The following is a 14734-nucleotide window of genomic DNA, read 5'->3' on the forward strand; positions in this document are numbered from 1 at the left end:
CTACATCTTTTAAGCGTTCAAGCAACAAAAAAGCAATGTTGTTGGGCTGGATGGCTGCTCTCACTGCTCTTATTCCATTTAGTTGCAAGTGAGTGGTTTTGCAGCTAGTGAAGATGGTTGCGAAAGATTGCATCAGGATCTGGATCGATTGGCCAGGTGGGCGGAGTAATGGTTGACGGAATTTAATACAGAGAAGTGTGAGGTGTTGCATTTTGGGACGTTGAACAAGGGCAGGACCTATACAGTAAATGGTGGGCCTCTGGGTAGTGTTGTGCAGCAGAGGGACCTAGTACAGGTGCATGGACAGATAGATAAGGTGGTCAAAATGGCTTTTGGCATTTTGACCTTCATCGGTCAAAGTGTTAAGTATAGAAGTTGCAGTTTTATAAGACGTTGGTGAGACTGCATTTAGAATATTGTGTTCAGTTCTGGACACCTTGTTATAGGAAAGATATTGTCAAGCTCTAAAGGGTTCAGAAAAGATTTACTAGGATGTTGCCAGGGCTAGAGGGTGCAAGCTATAGGGAGAGAAGAGTAGGCTGGGTCTATTCCATGAAGCGTAGAAGGATGAGGGGGGTCTTATAGAGGTGTACAAAATCATGAGAGGAATAGATTGGGTAGATGCACAGAGTCTCTTGCCCAGAGTCGGGGAATGGAGGACCAGAACACGTAGGTTCAAGGTGAAGGGGAAACGATTGAGTAGAAATCCGAGGGGGTAACGTTTTCACACAAAGGGCGGTGGGTGTATGGAACAAGCTGCCTGAGGAGGTATTGAGGATGGGACAATCCCATGGTTTAAGGGACAGTTATACAGGTACATGGATAGGACTGGTTTGGAGGGATATGAACCAAGCGCAGGCAAGTGGGACTAGTGTAGCAGGGACATTGTTGGCCGGTGTGGGTAAGTTGGGCCGAAGGGCCTGTTTCCACACTGTATCACTCTATGACTATGACTCTAAGTAAAAGGGACTGGATTTAGTTCTGCAGATTATCAGGGAGCTGAGCCAAATAATGCAGTCGAGTTTTTTTACGCATGACTCATAATGTATGTGAAAGACGGTAGGACTCAGGAGCCTTTCGGGAACACCCATACATCCATTAGGCCGTAATCTAGTCAGTCCATCTTTGTCCGCAGTCCATCTTTGGGCTGCACCCTCCCATTCCTCAGCAATTCCAGTGCACGTCGAGATACCTGTCAAACATGGTGAGAATGTCTGCCTTCACCACTTCCTCAGACAATTTATTCATGAGTCAGGAGTGTTTAATTATTGCATGTACTGAAACAGAACAATGAAATTATTACTTGCCGCATCATAACAGGTTTCCAAACACTGAATAGATAACGTAATAAACCCAATATAGTGCAAAACAAAACAAAGCTCAAAGTCCCGAGTGCAACCGAGGCAGTTTGTAGTTCGGCCTGTAGTTGGAGTTCATCGTGTTCAATAGCCTGATAGTCGTTGAGAAGAAGCTGTTCCTGAAGCTGGACATTACAGTTTTCAAACATATACACCTCCATCCCGATGGCAGAAACATATAAAATTATAAAAGGACTGGACAAGCTAGATGCAGGAAAAATGTTCCCAATGTTGGGTGAGTCCAGAACCAGGGGCCACAGTCTTAGAATAAAGGGGAGGTCATTTAAGACTGAGGTGAGACTAAACCTTTTCACCCAGAGAGTTGTGAATTTATGGAATTCCCTGCCACAGAGGGTAGTGGAGGCCAAATCACTGGATGAATTTAAGAGCGAGTTAGATAGAGCTCTAGGGGCTAGTGGAGTCAAGGGATATGGGAAGAAGGCAGGCACGGGTTATTGATAGGGGATGATCAGCCATGATCACGATGAATGTCGGTGCTGGCTCGAACTATTTTCTATGTTTCTATGTTTCTATAAGTGAAATGAGAACGTGGCCAGGGTGATGTGGGTCCTTGATGATGTTGGCTTCCTTTTGAGTCAGCTCCTCCTATAGATCCCATCGATGGTGGGGACATCAGTGCCCATGATGGGCTGGGTAGTGTGCACCACATTTTCTAATCTCTTTCATTCCTAGTCATTTGCATTGCCAACCACTTCCCATAGAACAGCACAGCACATGAACAGATCCTTTGGGCTACAATGTCTGTGCCAAACATGATGTCAGGTTAAACAAATCTCCTCTGCCTGCACGTGATCCATATCCGTAAGATCATTAGGTTCCATAGAGACAGGTCTTTGGGGTTTAATGCACAGATACTTTTATGAATACATAGTGTCTATTACCCAGAATAGGGTGAATCAAGAACCAGAGGGCAGTAGTTTAAGGTGAAAGGGGAAAGATTTATTAGGAAACCAACAGGTAACTTTTTACACCCAGGGTGGTAGGTATATGGAACAAGCTGCCAGAGGAGGTAGTTGCGGCATGTACTATAAGGCATGTAAACACCATTTGGATGAGTACATGGGGAGGAAAGGTGTGGAGGGATATGGGCCACATGCGGGCAGGTGGGACTAGCATAGATGAGACATCTTGGTCGGCATGGATGGGCTGAGGAATCTGTGCTGCATGACTCTATGACTAACTCAGCGTTTATAATTCAAATTAATTACAAGAAGAGAATCCTACTGGGACTTAGAGGCCCAATCATTCATGGTGTTTTTTTGGAACTTAAGCAAACTTGTTTTGTTTCTTGCATGATCTACCTATGAAAATAAATTGACAATGTCAGGAATGGTTGCACAAAAGTTTTTATTAGCAAACTTAAGTCAATAGCACACACTTGTTTCTCGGTCTGAAGAATTTGGGCTCAAGTATCCCACTAAAGATATGAGAATAACAATCAAGACTGATCAAAATGAAGAGGAGTAGACCATGCTATTTGTTTAGCCAATGCAATTGTTTGCCTTTTGGGCGAATGTTCAGATTATATGGCATTTAAAAAATAGCAATGGAGTTACCCCAGTCTCATGGCAAATATTATCCCCGAATCAACACTGCAAAATAAAAATCTAGACATTATCACTTTGCCTTTCAGATAAGGTTTTGTGCAAATTGGGATGTTTCCTGCAACAATGACAAACGTTTAAAAGCTACTTCAGGGAACAAGGATAGGTGCTATTTCAGGTCAGGATTTTTCTTCAGACTGGGTCCCAACCTGAAATGTTGCCTATTTATGTTCTCCAGAGATGTAGCCTGACCCGCTGAGTTACTCCAGCAATTTGTTTCTTATTTTGTAAATCAACATCTGCACTCCCTTGTGTCTCCATTTAAGAGCTTCTTCATTCACTGAGCATGATTAGGGGTTGCCTCAGAAAGGCCAGCAGCATAATCAAGGACCAGTCTGATATTTCCTTTGTCCTGTATCTGTACACTGATTGATTGTAATCATTTACAGTCATTTCGTTGACTGGATAGCACATACAAAAAAGCTTTTCACTATATCTCGGTACACGTGACAATAATAAACTAATCTAAACAATCCAAAACTAGGAAAGCTTCTGTATAGTATAGAATACTTCCTTTGTTTGTTCACAACTCACATTTGAGGTATGTTTGACAGTGATTTTCAAGCACATTGGATTCATTCTTGCCCAATTGTTGCCCAATTGATTGAAAAATACAGCAGGGAAACAGGCCCTTCGGCCAACCAAGTCCATGCCCACCATTGATCTCCCGTTCACACGAGTTCTATGTTATCCCACTTGTGCATCTACTCCCTACACACCAGGGGCAAGTTCACTTTAGTTTATTGTCACGTATACCGAGGTACGGTGCCAGTCTGCGGAAAGACAATACATGATTACAATCGAGCCAGTGTATAGATACATGATAAGGGAACGTTTAGTGTAAGATAAAGCCAGTAAAGTCTGATCAAAGATAGTCTGTGGGTCATCAATGGGGTAGATAGTAGTTCAGGACTGCTCCCTGGTTATGGGAGGATGATTCAGTTGCCTGATAGCAGCTGGGAAAAGACTGTCCCTGAATCTGGAGGTGTGCGTATTCACACTTCTATAGCTTTTGCCTGAAGGAAGAGGGGAGAAGAGGGAGTGGCCTGGGTGCGACTAGTCCTTGATTATGCTGCTGGTGGGTCCCCATTTGTTCTCGACGGCTCCCCACCAGGTCTCTAAACTAAACTGAACTAAACTAAACTGAACTGAACTATCGTTCTGCCTTTGACAATTTGGTCATCTGCTCTCCTGTTATAGTGAGAAAGTACCTGCAGATATTTTCTCTCCTTTCAGAGAGGGACTGGGTCTTCCAGCGGGTTGAGTCAGGCCTGCTATCAGATACGGCCGTGGCTTGCTGGGATCCTCCTTGCCAGGATTCGGCTTGCTGGAGTACAATACCTTGCTGTGCTCCTCCCTCCGACCACCTGTACTGTGGCTATTATGAGCTTTATTCCCATGACCTCCCTATATCCAAAACCTACACGTAGCCTGCTGCCTGTTCAGGTGCCCCTCCCTCCTCCTGCATTTTCTCACCTTAGCACTGGATGGAACTAAGACATCACTACGCAACAAATGGTCAACAGAACTAAGCATGGGAAAAGCTCAGGAATAACACTAAAAGCTGTAGAACATATTCCTTTGGATAGAAAGGTGATGATACAACTGCTGATGGTAGTAGCATAATGAATTCTGAAGTGTATAGACACATCCTATCTGCTCAAGTTCAAACAAATGCCTCAAAACGCATTGGCCGGCGGTTCATTCTACAGCAAGACAATGATCCCAAACATACTGCTAAAGTAACAAAGGAGTTTTTCAAAACTAAAAAATGGTAAATTCTTGAGTGGCCAAGTCAATCACCCGATCTGAACCCAATTGAGCATGCCTTTTATATACTGAAGAGAAAACTGAAGGGGACTACCCTCCAAAAGCTAAAGATGGCTGCAATACAGGCCTGGCAGAGCATCACCAGAGAAGACACCCAGCAACTGGTGATGCCCATAAATTGCAGACTTCATGCAGTCATTACATGCAAAGGATATGCAACAAAATACTAAACACGACTACTTTCATTTACATGACATTGCTGTGTCACAAACATTATGTGCCCTGAAATGGGGGGGACTATGTATAAACACTGCTGTGATTTCTACATGGTGAAACCAAAATGTACAAAAATGGCCTTTATTAAAATCTGACAATGTGCACTTTAACCACATGTGATTTTTCCTATTACAAATCTCAAATTGTGGAGTACAGAGGCAAATAAATAAATGATGAGTCTTTGTCCCAAACATTATGAAGGGCATTGTAACCCTTGTTTTCCATCTCTCTCCACCCCCCCCCCCTCCTTGTTCTCCGACAAATCTTTGACTGTCCCCCTGATTAAAAGTTCTCTCTGCATGCTTCATTGACTACTTCTAGTTAACAATGATATATTCTACATTTTCCTTGAGCTTCATCCCCTTTGATGTGTCATTTTCACACCTTATACTTCCTGACCTCTGTGTCACCCTCTCCCCTGACTCTCAGTCTGAAGAAGGGTCCCGACCCGAAATGTCACCCATTCCTTCTATCCAGAGATGCTGCCTGTCCCACTGAGTTACTCCAGCATTTTGTGTCTATCTTCGGTGTAAACCAGCATCTGCAGTTCCTTCCTACCCAACACTTATCTGCCTGCACCTAACCCATATTCCTCCATTCCCTGGATATCCATGTGCCTATCCAAGGCGAAGCTGGAAGAGGGTCTGGGGAGTGATGGATGGATACAGGTGAGGGGGTGAGGGTGGGGTTGATTGGCAGAGAAATGTGAGGTGTTGCATTTTGGGAAGTCTAACATAGGCTGGACCTACACAGTGAATAGTCAGGCTCTGGGTAGTGTTGTAGAAAAGAGGGATATAGGAGTGCAGGTACATGGTTCCTTGAAGGTGGAGTCTCAGGTAAACAGGGTGGTCAAAAAGGCCTTTGGCACATTGGCCTTCATCAGTCAGAATATTGAGTATAGAAGTTGGGCGGTCATGTTGCAGTTGTATAAGACGTTGTAAGGCTGCATTTAGAGTATTGTGTACAGTTCTGGGTAAGATGTTGCCAAGCTGGAAAGGGTACAGAAAAGACTTAGGAGGATGTTGCCAGGACTAGAGGGTCTGACCTATATGGAGAGTTTGAGTAGGCTGGGACTCTATTCCTTGGAGCGCAGGAGGATGAGGGGTGATCTTATAGAGGTGTATAAAATCATGAGAGGAATAGATCGGGTAGATGCACAGAGTCTCTTGCCCAGAGTAGGTGAATCGAGGACCCGAGGACATAGGTTTAAGGTGAAGGTGAAAATATCTGATAGGAAACTTTTTTACATACAAAAGTTGGTAAGTGTATAGAACAAGCTGCCAGAGGAGGTAGTTGAGGCTGGGACTATCCCAATGTTTAAAAAACAAGTTAGACAGGTACATGGATAGGACAGGTTTGGAGGGATATGGACCATACGCGGGCAGGTGAGTCTCGTGTAGCTGGGACATGTTGGCTGGTGTGGGCAAGTTGGGCCGAAGTGCCTGTTTCCACACTGTATCACTCTATGACTATGAGATGGGAAGACAAGTGTGAGGTAAGGACATAACAAAAAAAAGGCTAACCGTGTCAGGATTCCAAGCGCCTTTACCAATGCAGTTTGTTTGTTGTAGTGGAATTCTACTGTCTCAATAAACAATAGACAATGGACAATTGACAATAGGGGTAGGAGTAGGCCATTTGTCCCTTCGAGCCAGCACCGCCATTCACTGTGATCATGGCTGATCATCCACAATCCATTCCTACCTTCTCCCCATATCCCTTGACTCTGCTATCTTTAAACAGCTCTGGGTAACATTTCTGTCATTGCAGATTTGTTGTGCAACAATACAACTTAAAATTATCTTTAGGACAAGGTCGTGTGTTCAGGATTCTCTACTGAGTTGCTGTTGCTGGGTGTGGCATTAGTTTGCATTATTATTTACAGTATAGTAACATGATGTGGTTGAATGAATTTCTGGCCTATTTGTTTTGGAGAATTACAGAAGCTTTTAATTTATAGAGTCATAGAGGGATACAGGGTGGAAACATGCCCTTTGGCCCAACTTGCCCACACTGGCCAACAATGACCCAGCTACACTAGTCCCACTTGCCTGCGCTTGGTCCATATCCTAATCGACCTCCTCTGGCAGCTTGTTCCATACACCCACCAGCCTTTGTGTGAAAAAGTTACCCCTCGGATTCCTATTCAATCTTTTCCCCTTCACCTTGAACCTATGTCCTCTGGTCCTCGATTCCCCTACTCGGGCAAGAGACTGTGTGCATCTACCCGATCTATTCCTCTCATGATTTTGTACACCTCTATAAGATACCCCCTCATCCTCCTGTGCTCCATGGAATAGAGACCCTGCCTACTCAACCTCTACCTGTAGCCCACACCCTCTAGTCCTGGCAACATCCTCATAAATCTTTTCTAAACCCTTTCAAGCTTGACAATATCTTTCCTATAACATGGTGCCCAGAACTGAACACAATATTCTAAATACGGTCTTATACAACTGCAACATGACCTCCCAACTTCTACACTCAATGCTCTGACTGATGAAGTTCTCAGGTCTTGGTACTTACTTGGCCCTTATCACATGTATGCTTCTCTGCATATGTCGGAAGTGTTTTAGAATTGAAGGAATTTCAGCAGATTGAGGTCACTTGTCCACCACCAACACACTAAGTGCTGGAGTAACTCAGCAGGTCAGGTAGCATCTCTGGAGAACATGGATGGGTGACCTTTCCCACCGGGAACCTTCTTGAATCTGAAGAAGTATCTCAACCCAAAACATCACTTATCCATGTTCTCCAGAAATGCTGCCTGACCTGATGAGTTACTCCAGCAGACTTCAGAGATACAGTGTGGAAATAGACCCTTCATCCCACCGAATCCGCACCGACCAGCGATCACCCCGTACACTAGCCCTATCCTACACACTAGTGACAATTTCCTTTTTTTTAACCAAAGCCAATTAACCAACAAACCTGCACGTCTTTGGAGTGTGGGAGGAAACCGTAGCATCCGGAGAAAACCCACAGTGTCCCAGGGAGAACATACAGACTCCGTACAACAGCACACGTAGTCAGGATCGAATCTGGGTGTGCACTTTCAAAGCACTTTGTGTCTTTTTGTGCACAAAGCGTTCCGACCTGAAACATCACCTATCCATAACCTCCGGAGATGTTGTGTGACCTGCTAAGTTACTCCAGCACTTTGTGTTGTTCCATGTCTGTTCATCCATTACAAATCTGGCAATTCATCATTGTGGATGACAGCTAAAGGACAATCTTATCTCATGAATGCTGCCTCACCTCTGAAAGCTATCTCTTTTATCTACACTGTACTCCTGCATTCTTTCTCTCTCTCATCTCATTCCCTCTTTCTTTTTTTGTGCTTCTATGACGTCTTTTCAATGGATATCTAATTGAAATTTGCAACCTGCAAGTGAAATGAAACTTTTTGAGATAACAGTCACTCACAGAAGCTCTGTGGTTTTAGTTGGAAGAAATGGACACGTGGAATATAGAGTTCTTGGAATGTGCAAGAGTCTTCGCTGAGATGTTTATTGGAAATGCTGTCCCAGATTTCTCGCAGAACTTGCATCCTCTACTGATTGGCACCCCAGGGCTGCAGAATGTGCAGAGGGCTCGGAGGGGAGTACAGCAATGGAAGACTGCACACACAACCTATAATTACTGGCGATGGACACAAAGTGCTGGAGTAGCTAAGTGGGTCACGCAGCATTTCTGGAAAAAAGGACGGGTGAAGTGTCGGGTTGGGATCCATCTCCAGTCTGAAGAAGGGTCCCGGTCCAAAACGTCACTCGTCTTTTTTCTCCAGGGATGCTGCCTGACGCGCTGAGTTACTCCAGCATTTTGTGTCGATCATTGGTATAAACCAGTATCTGCAGTTCTTTGTTTTTGTAATTACTGGCATTGCCTTCCCAGCTCCCACCCTCTCCCCCAGGAATGCAGTGAGAATACTGCCTGCAATCTGAGATCTGATCAATGCCTGCTCGCAATTTGTTTTTTTTAGCACCACATCGCTTGTGAAGTGGACACATTCCACAGCACTGAAACAAACAGGTGGAGCAAGAAGAATGTGGGGGAGCGGGAGGAGAGTGTTGGTAGGATGCAGAGATACTATTTCAGTTGAATCACAAGACAAAAAACCCAATGTACTGCAGAACTACAAGGTGTATTTGATTCCTCCAAAATAAACTTTTTTTATGTTAAAAAAATCTAAGAACTGCAAAAACTCCTCAGACATTCTCCATGTCTACATATTCAATGGTGTCATACTCAGTAGTTCAGTTTGGTTTGGTTTAGTTTAGAGATACAGCATGGAAACAGGCCCTTCTGTCCACCGAATCCCCGCCGACCAGCAGTCCCTCGCACAATGCATTTCGTTGTCTCTGTACTGTACACTGACAATGACAATTAAAATTGAATCTGAATCTGACTAGTTCTATCCTGCAGACCAAGGACGATTTACAGAAGCCAATTAATCTACAAACCTGTGTGTCTTTGGAATGTGGGAGGAAACCGAGCACCCAGAGAAAACCCACACGGTCAAAGGACAGACATACAAACTCCATGCAGTCAGCACCCATAGTCAGTATTGAACTCAGGTCTCTGGCGCTGTATCCTTGCCACTCATGTGGCCCCCTCAGGTGATGTTCCTTCCTTGTTTGAGGGGTTGCCTCACTATATCAGCAGTGGAAGAACCCAAGACTGTGGTCCTACCCCGCAGAGCCTTGGCGTTGGCTGCACCAAGTTTCACTGCGTCCCTCAGAACGTACTCCTGCAGTCTGGTGTGGGCCAGTCTGCAACATTCCCTGACGGACATTAAGTTTCCAATTTGATTTGGGTTTTGGTAAGATACCCTTCCAGCATCAAAAACTGTCCGCGTAATTAGGCTCAGTTTCCTTTGATCCAAGCTAAGGGCAAAAAATAATTTATGCTGTTTTCTGATGTAGATTGGCAGATGACCAAAGAACACCCAGATTTAACAGAAATAACAGAGGAACTTTTACTCACGTTGAATAATTCTTTAGAGGAAGCCGTGGTATCAGGGAATTGGCAGTTGGGTAACGTTATGTGTGTGGGAACTTTGGACCATAATATTGGTAGAAGCAAAATCATTGAATCATACCGCAAGGAAACAGGCCCTTTAGCACAAATCGTCCATGCTGACCAAGATGCCCCATCTAAGCTAGTTTGCCCGCATTTGCCCCATATCCCTGAAGGTAAGAGTTGGTTTTGGCATCGTGTTTGGCACAGATATTGTGGGCCGAATGGCCTTTTATTGTGCTGTACTGTTCTATGTTCTATCTCTCTAAACCTTTTCTATCCATGTACCCGTCCAAGTCAAGTCAAGTCAAGTCACATTTGTTTATATAGCACATTTAAAAAAACAACTCTGGTTGGCCAAAGTGCTTTACATTTGTTATAAGAATAGTATAAACAAACAAACTACATACATATATACATATAGCCCTCGCTCAGTGGGCGTCAGGAAAGGCTTGGGAGTATAGATAAGATTTTAGTCTTGACTTAAAGGAGTTGATGGAGGGGACAGTTCTGATGGGAAGGGGGATGCTTTTAAATGTTGTTATTATATGTGTCTCAACTCCCTCCTCTGGCAGCTCATTCCTTACACCACATCCAATATAGAATTTAAAAAAATCAGTAATGAATATCCTCATGGATTTCAAAAATAAAATTCTTGTTGGAGTACTGAAACATAGCCTGTTCATTTCCCTCCACAGATGCTGCCTGACCCGCTGAGTTACTTCAGCAATTTGTGTTTTGCTGTCATTCAATAAGATCTTTTCTAATATTTGTCTTCAGCCCCACATCGCTGCAATTAGCATCTACCCACTGATTTCAAATAATTTTTTACATTTCAAAAATAAACTTCATTCAGAATTAAAAATATGCACAAAACAAAATCTCTTCATATGTTCTCTATCAGTTTCAGCAAAACCAAAGAGATTGTGATTGACTTCAGGAAGCAAAACGGTACACACATCCCAATATACATTGATGACGCCGAATCAATAGCTTCAAGTTCTTTGGAATAAATATCTCCAGCAATTTGTCCTGGACTAGCCACATTGAAGCAACGAACCAAGAAAGCACACCAATGCCTCTACTTCCTTAGAAAGCTTAGCAGGTTCAGCATGTCCTCAACAGCCCTCACCAACTTCTACAGATCTGCTGTAGAAAGCATTTTATCGGGTGTATCACAGCATGGTTTGGGAACAGCTCCATTCAAGACCACAAGAAATTGCAGAGTGTTGTGGACGTAGCCCAGACCATCACACATACTAATCTCCCTTTCATTGGCTTCATCTATACTTTACGCTGCCTTGGCAAGGTCACCAGCATAATCAAGGATTAGTCTCATCCTGGCCACTCCCTCTTCTTCCCTCTCCCATCAGGCAAGACGTACAGAAGTTTGAAAATGCATTCCTCCAGATTCAGGGACAGTTTCTTCCTGGCTGTTATCAGGCAACTTAAAGCCCCTCTCCCACTGTACGAGGTAATTCAAGAGTTCTCCCGAGTTTCCCCCTGATTCGAACTCGGAGAATGCACGTAGCGGGTCCGTAGAAGTTCGTGGATGTTTCGTAGCGGCTTGTAATGCTAACGGTAGGTACTCGGGACATCTGGTAACTCGTGACGTTTTTTCATCCCTGCAAAAAATGTCCACGAGTAAAAAAATACTCGTGATGAAAAAAATTGTTACTTTTTATACCTACAGTTAGCATTACCAGCCGCTACGAGACATCTACGAACTCCTACGGACCCGCTACGGACATTCTCCAAATTCGAATCAGGGGAAAACTCGGAAGAACCCTTGAATTACCTCGTACAGAGGGACAGGGGCTTAACTATTCTGTCAACAACTAGAGAGCAGTTCTAACCATCTACCTCATTGGAGACCTTTAACCATCTTTAATCAGATTTTACTTGACTTTAATTGCACTACATGCTTTCCCTTTATCCTGTATCTGTACATTGCGGATGGCTTGAATGTAATCATGTATAGTCTTTACTTTGACTGGACAGCATGCAATAGAAAAGCTTTTGACTGTACCTTGGTACATGCAGGGGCGGAAATCGCGGGGGGGGGGCCAGGGGGGGCCAGGGGGGACACGCCCCCTCCCCCAGTTTTGAGAGGTGGGGGACGATCCCCCCCATTTTTTGTAATCCGGATTTTAAAACCCGGTGAAATCTCCGCTTTCCGCGAGACAGTGGAGGTGGGACTACTGATCGAGGGCGCCAATTTGACAAGAGAGACGTCGGTCAGCAGGCAAATGGGCAGGACATGATAATTCAGAGCGATCATTGGAGGAGGGAGGTGTCGGTCAGAGGCGGAAGTAGGGGGGGGGGAGGGTGGGACTGAGGATAGAGCGCGGTGATTGGAAGAGGGAAACATGCCAAAATACTCTCGGTAGCCCTGGACACAGACCTGCGCCTCATCCGCAGCCAGGATCGATCCCGGCTCTCCGGCGCTGCAATCGCTGCCGAACCGCCACTGGACCATCCTCGTCCCCACCCGAGTGCCCCCCCCGGGGGTGGCCAGAGACGTTGGGGTCAGACGGGAGCGGTACTCCCAGGCCCACAGCCAACACAGTGAAGCAGAGCTAAACCCAGCTCAACTCTGCCTGCCCCGCCAGGTTAACCTACAGCCCTGCCTGGACTTACAGGAACGACAGCCCAGGTTTACAGCCAGCGCGGAGAAGCAGGCTGTAAACTACGAGTTCCGTGCCTGACCGTACATGTGACAATAATAACTAAACTAAAACTAATATTCAATAGTCTCATACTCAGTACTGTTTACACTTATCTTTAAACAAAATACCCCTGATACTCACAGTGATTTCAAATAATGATCAGGGGAAATGTCCCCATCTGATTCCTTTCCCCCTATAGAATCTGGAACTGTTCCAGCTTGTGGGGCTCAGTTACCCTAACCATGAGGGAGTGTAGAAACAGTTGTTTATTTAAGAGTAACAAATGCTTCGAGCCAGAAATTTCCCTAGCAGGTACTTTGTAAATGACCCACTTTGGCAATGTTATTGCAGAGCTCAATAAGCTTTGCTAAAGTGAACTCAGGAAACGAAGAAGGGAGTAGGCAAAGTTATGTTGTGTTTCCAGGCTGCCTGTGTTGTGTTGAATTGCTCAGTGACTAAACCGGTGTATGCGTCCAGGCCCCTCCTCGAGGGGATTTTAAAACACACCTACCCAGTGTACTTTCTGATAAACCTGTCCGATGACTTTAGAAGTTGATAGAGACAACGGGTGTAGAGCGTCACTGCTCCAGTACACCTGCTACACTGGGAGAAGCAACACCGTGCTGAATACAGAGTGAACACACCGAGCGATATCTTGTACTTCAGGGGAACATTGATTTCACTTCAGTCAGTAACTACTAAAGTATCAAGACATAGCTGGCAGGTGAGCGGTGTTTTCTTGTGAATGTGCAAAACATTTTTTTTTTAAATCTTAACTTAGGACTGTTTTAGTTCTGGCTTGGGCTTAGTACCAGACTAATTGAACCCCTTGTCATTTGGTGGAATGCCTATAAACATGCCTAGGTTTATCTATATGATTCCTCTGCCAAAGTTTGGATGGAGATTTAATATTGCAAATTGAAATGGCGATCTGGCTGTACAGAAATTATACAAAATGCTGGAGTAACTCAGAAGGTCAGGAAGCATCTCTGGAGAACATGGATAGCCGATGTTTCGGATCGGGACCCTTCTTCAGACAGAAATTAGTTAATTGTCAATCGATTTAGATAGAAAGCAAATAATCTTGAAAAAGGGTTCCGACCCAAGATGTCACCTGGAGGTGCTGCCTGCCCGCTGAGTTACTCCGACACTTTATGTCTTTTTTCTCTAAATAATCCTGCATGTCTTCACTCAGCAATCAGATTTTTGATCGAGATTGCATTACAAAACTACCAAAGACTGTCAAAATTGTTTAATGGTAGGGTAAATCTCACGGCAAGAGGTCGAGTACTATATTGTTAAACTAACAGGTGTTGGTATTACTTAGTACAACTGAGTACTTAAGACAAGTACTTGATACTTTGTTTTTGTTTCCTCTTGAGTCTGCCAATTTGATCCTTGTGCATCCTCAGGTAGATGAAAAATGTGTTCTCTAGATATCAATGTGTTAAGGGCCTGTCCCATGAGCATGTGACTCCATGCGGCAAGCGCGACCTAACGTGGTCGCTTGAGCCATACGGCCTCGCGGGGCCGGTCCAACTTCGATCGCCGGAGCCGTATGGAGTTGTGCGGAGCTGGTCCCGACATCGGGCGGGGCTCCGAAAAACTGACCGTGTTTAAAAATTCCGCGCGGCAACGGCCTGCCGGCCCGCAACCGCCTCGACGCCGTACGTCACGCGCGAACTTCCCGCGGACTTCGCTCGAACTTCATGTCACTCACTCGACCTCTGCGCGGCCCCCGCTTCTGGTTTGGTCGCGCTTGCCGCATGCAGGCGCATGCTCGTGGGACAGGCCCTTTAGTGACACAAAACATCATAAAGAATTTCACTCTTTTCATTTTGAGTAAAATCACAAAAGAATACAAAGCTTACAATTTCGACAGAATATTACTACCTTTGGAAGTAGTGACACTTTTTATGGCATCATAAATGAGCACATTGACAGATTCTTGATTAGTATCGGTGTCAAACATTATGGGGAGGAGGCAGGAGAATGGGGTTGAGAGGGAAAGATAGAT

At 44.7% G+C, this 14734-nt stretch overlaps 1 protein-coding gene and 1 long non-coding RNA gene across 3 annotated transcripts in view; one reads left to right on the forward strand and one right to left on the reverse strand.

Annotated features, from left to right (window-relative positions):
• Nucleotides 1-452: 452 nt before the first annotated feature.
• On the reverse strand, nt 453-14618 carry LOC116975970. Its single transcript, XR_004412826.1, has 3 exons — nt 14608-14618; nt 11191-11194; nt 453-634 (listed from the first exon to the last, which is right to left on the reverse strand). It is a non-coding gene; the product is annotated as an uncharacterized LOC116975970 (long non-coding RNA).
• LOC116975966 (neuroblast differentiation-associated protein AHNAK-like) overlaps nt 13254-14734 on the forward strand; it is a 30209-nt gene continuing 28728 nt past the window's right edge. Inside the window, exon 1 of one of the 2 annotated variants that reach the window (XM_033025415.1) lies at nt 13254-13441. The gene's annotated coding sequence lies outside the window, so the exon portion shown is untranslated. The remainder of the gene's footprint in view (nt 13442-14734) is intronic. The other variant, XM_033025416.1, reaches the window with a different exon arrangement.

This window comes from Amblyraja radiata, chromosome 8 (genome assembly GCF_010909765.2).
Source record: "Amblyraja radiata isolate CabotCenter1 chromosome 8, sAmbRad1.1.pri, whole genome shotgun sequence".
NCBI classification, from domain to species: domain Eukaryota; kingdom Metazoa; phylum Chordata; class Chondrichthyes; order Rajiformes; family Rajidae; genus Amblyraja; species Amblyraja radiata.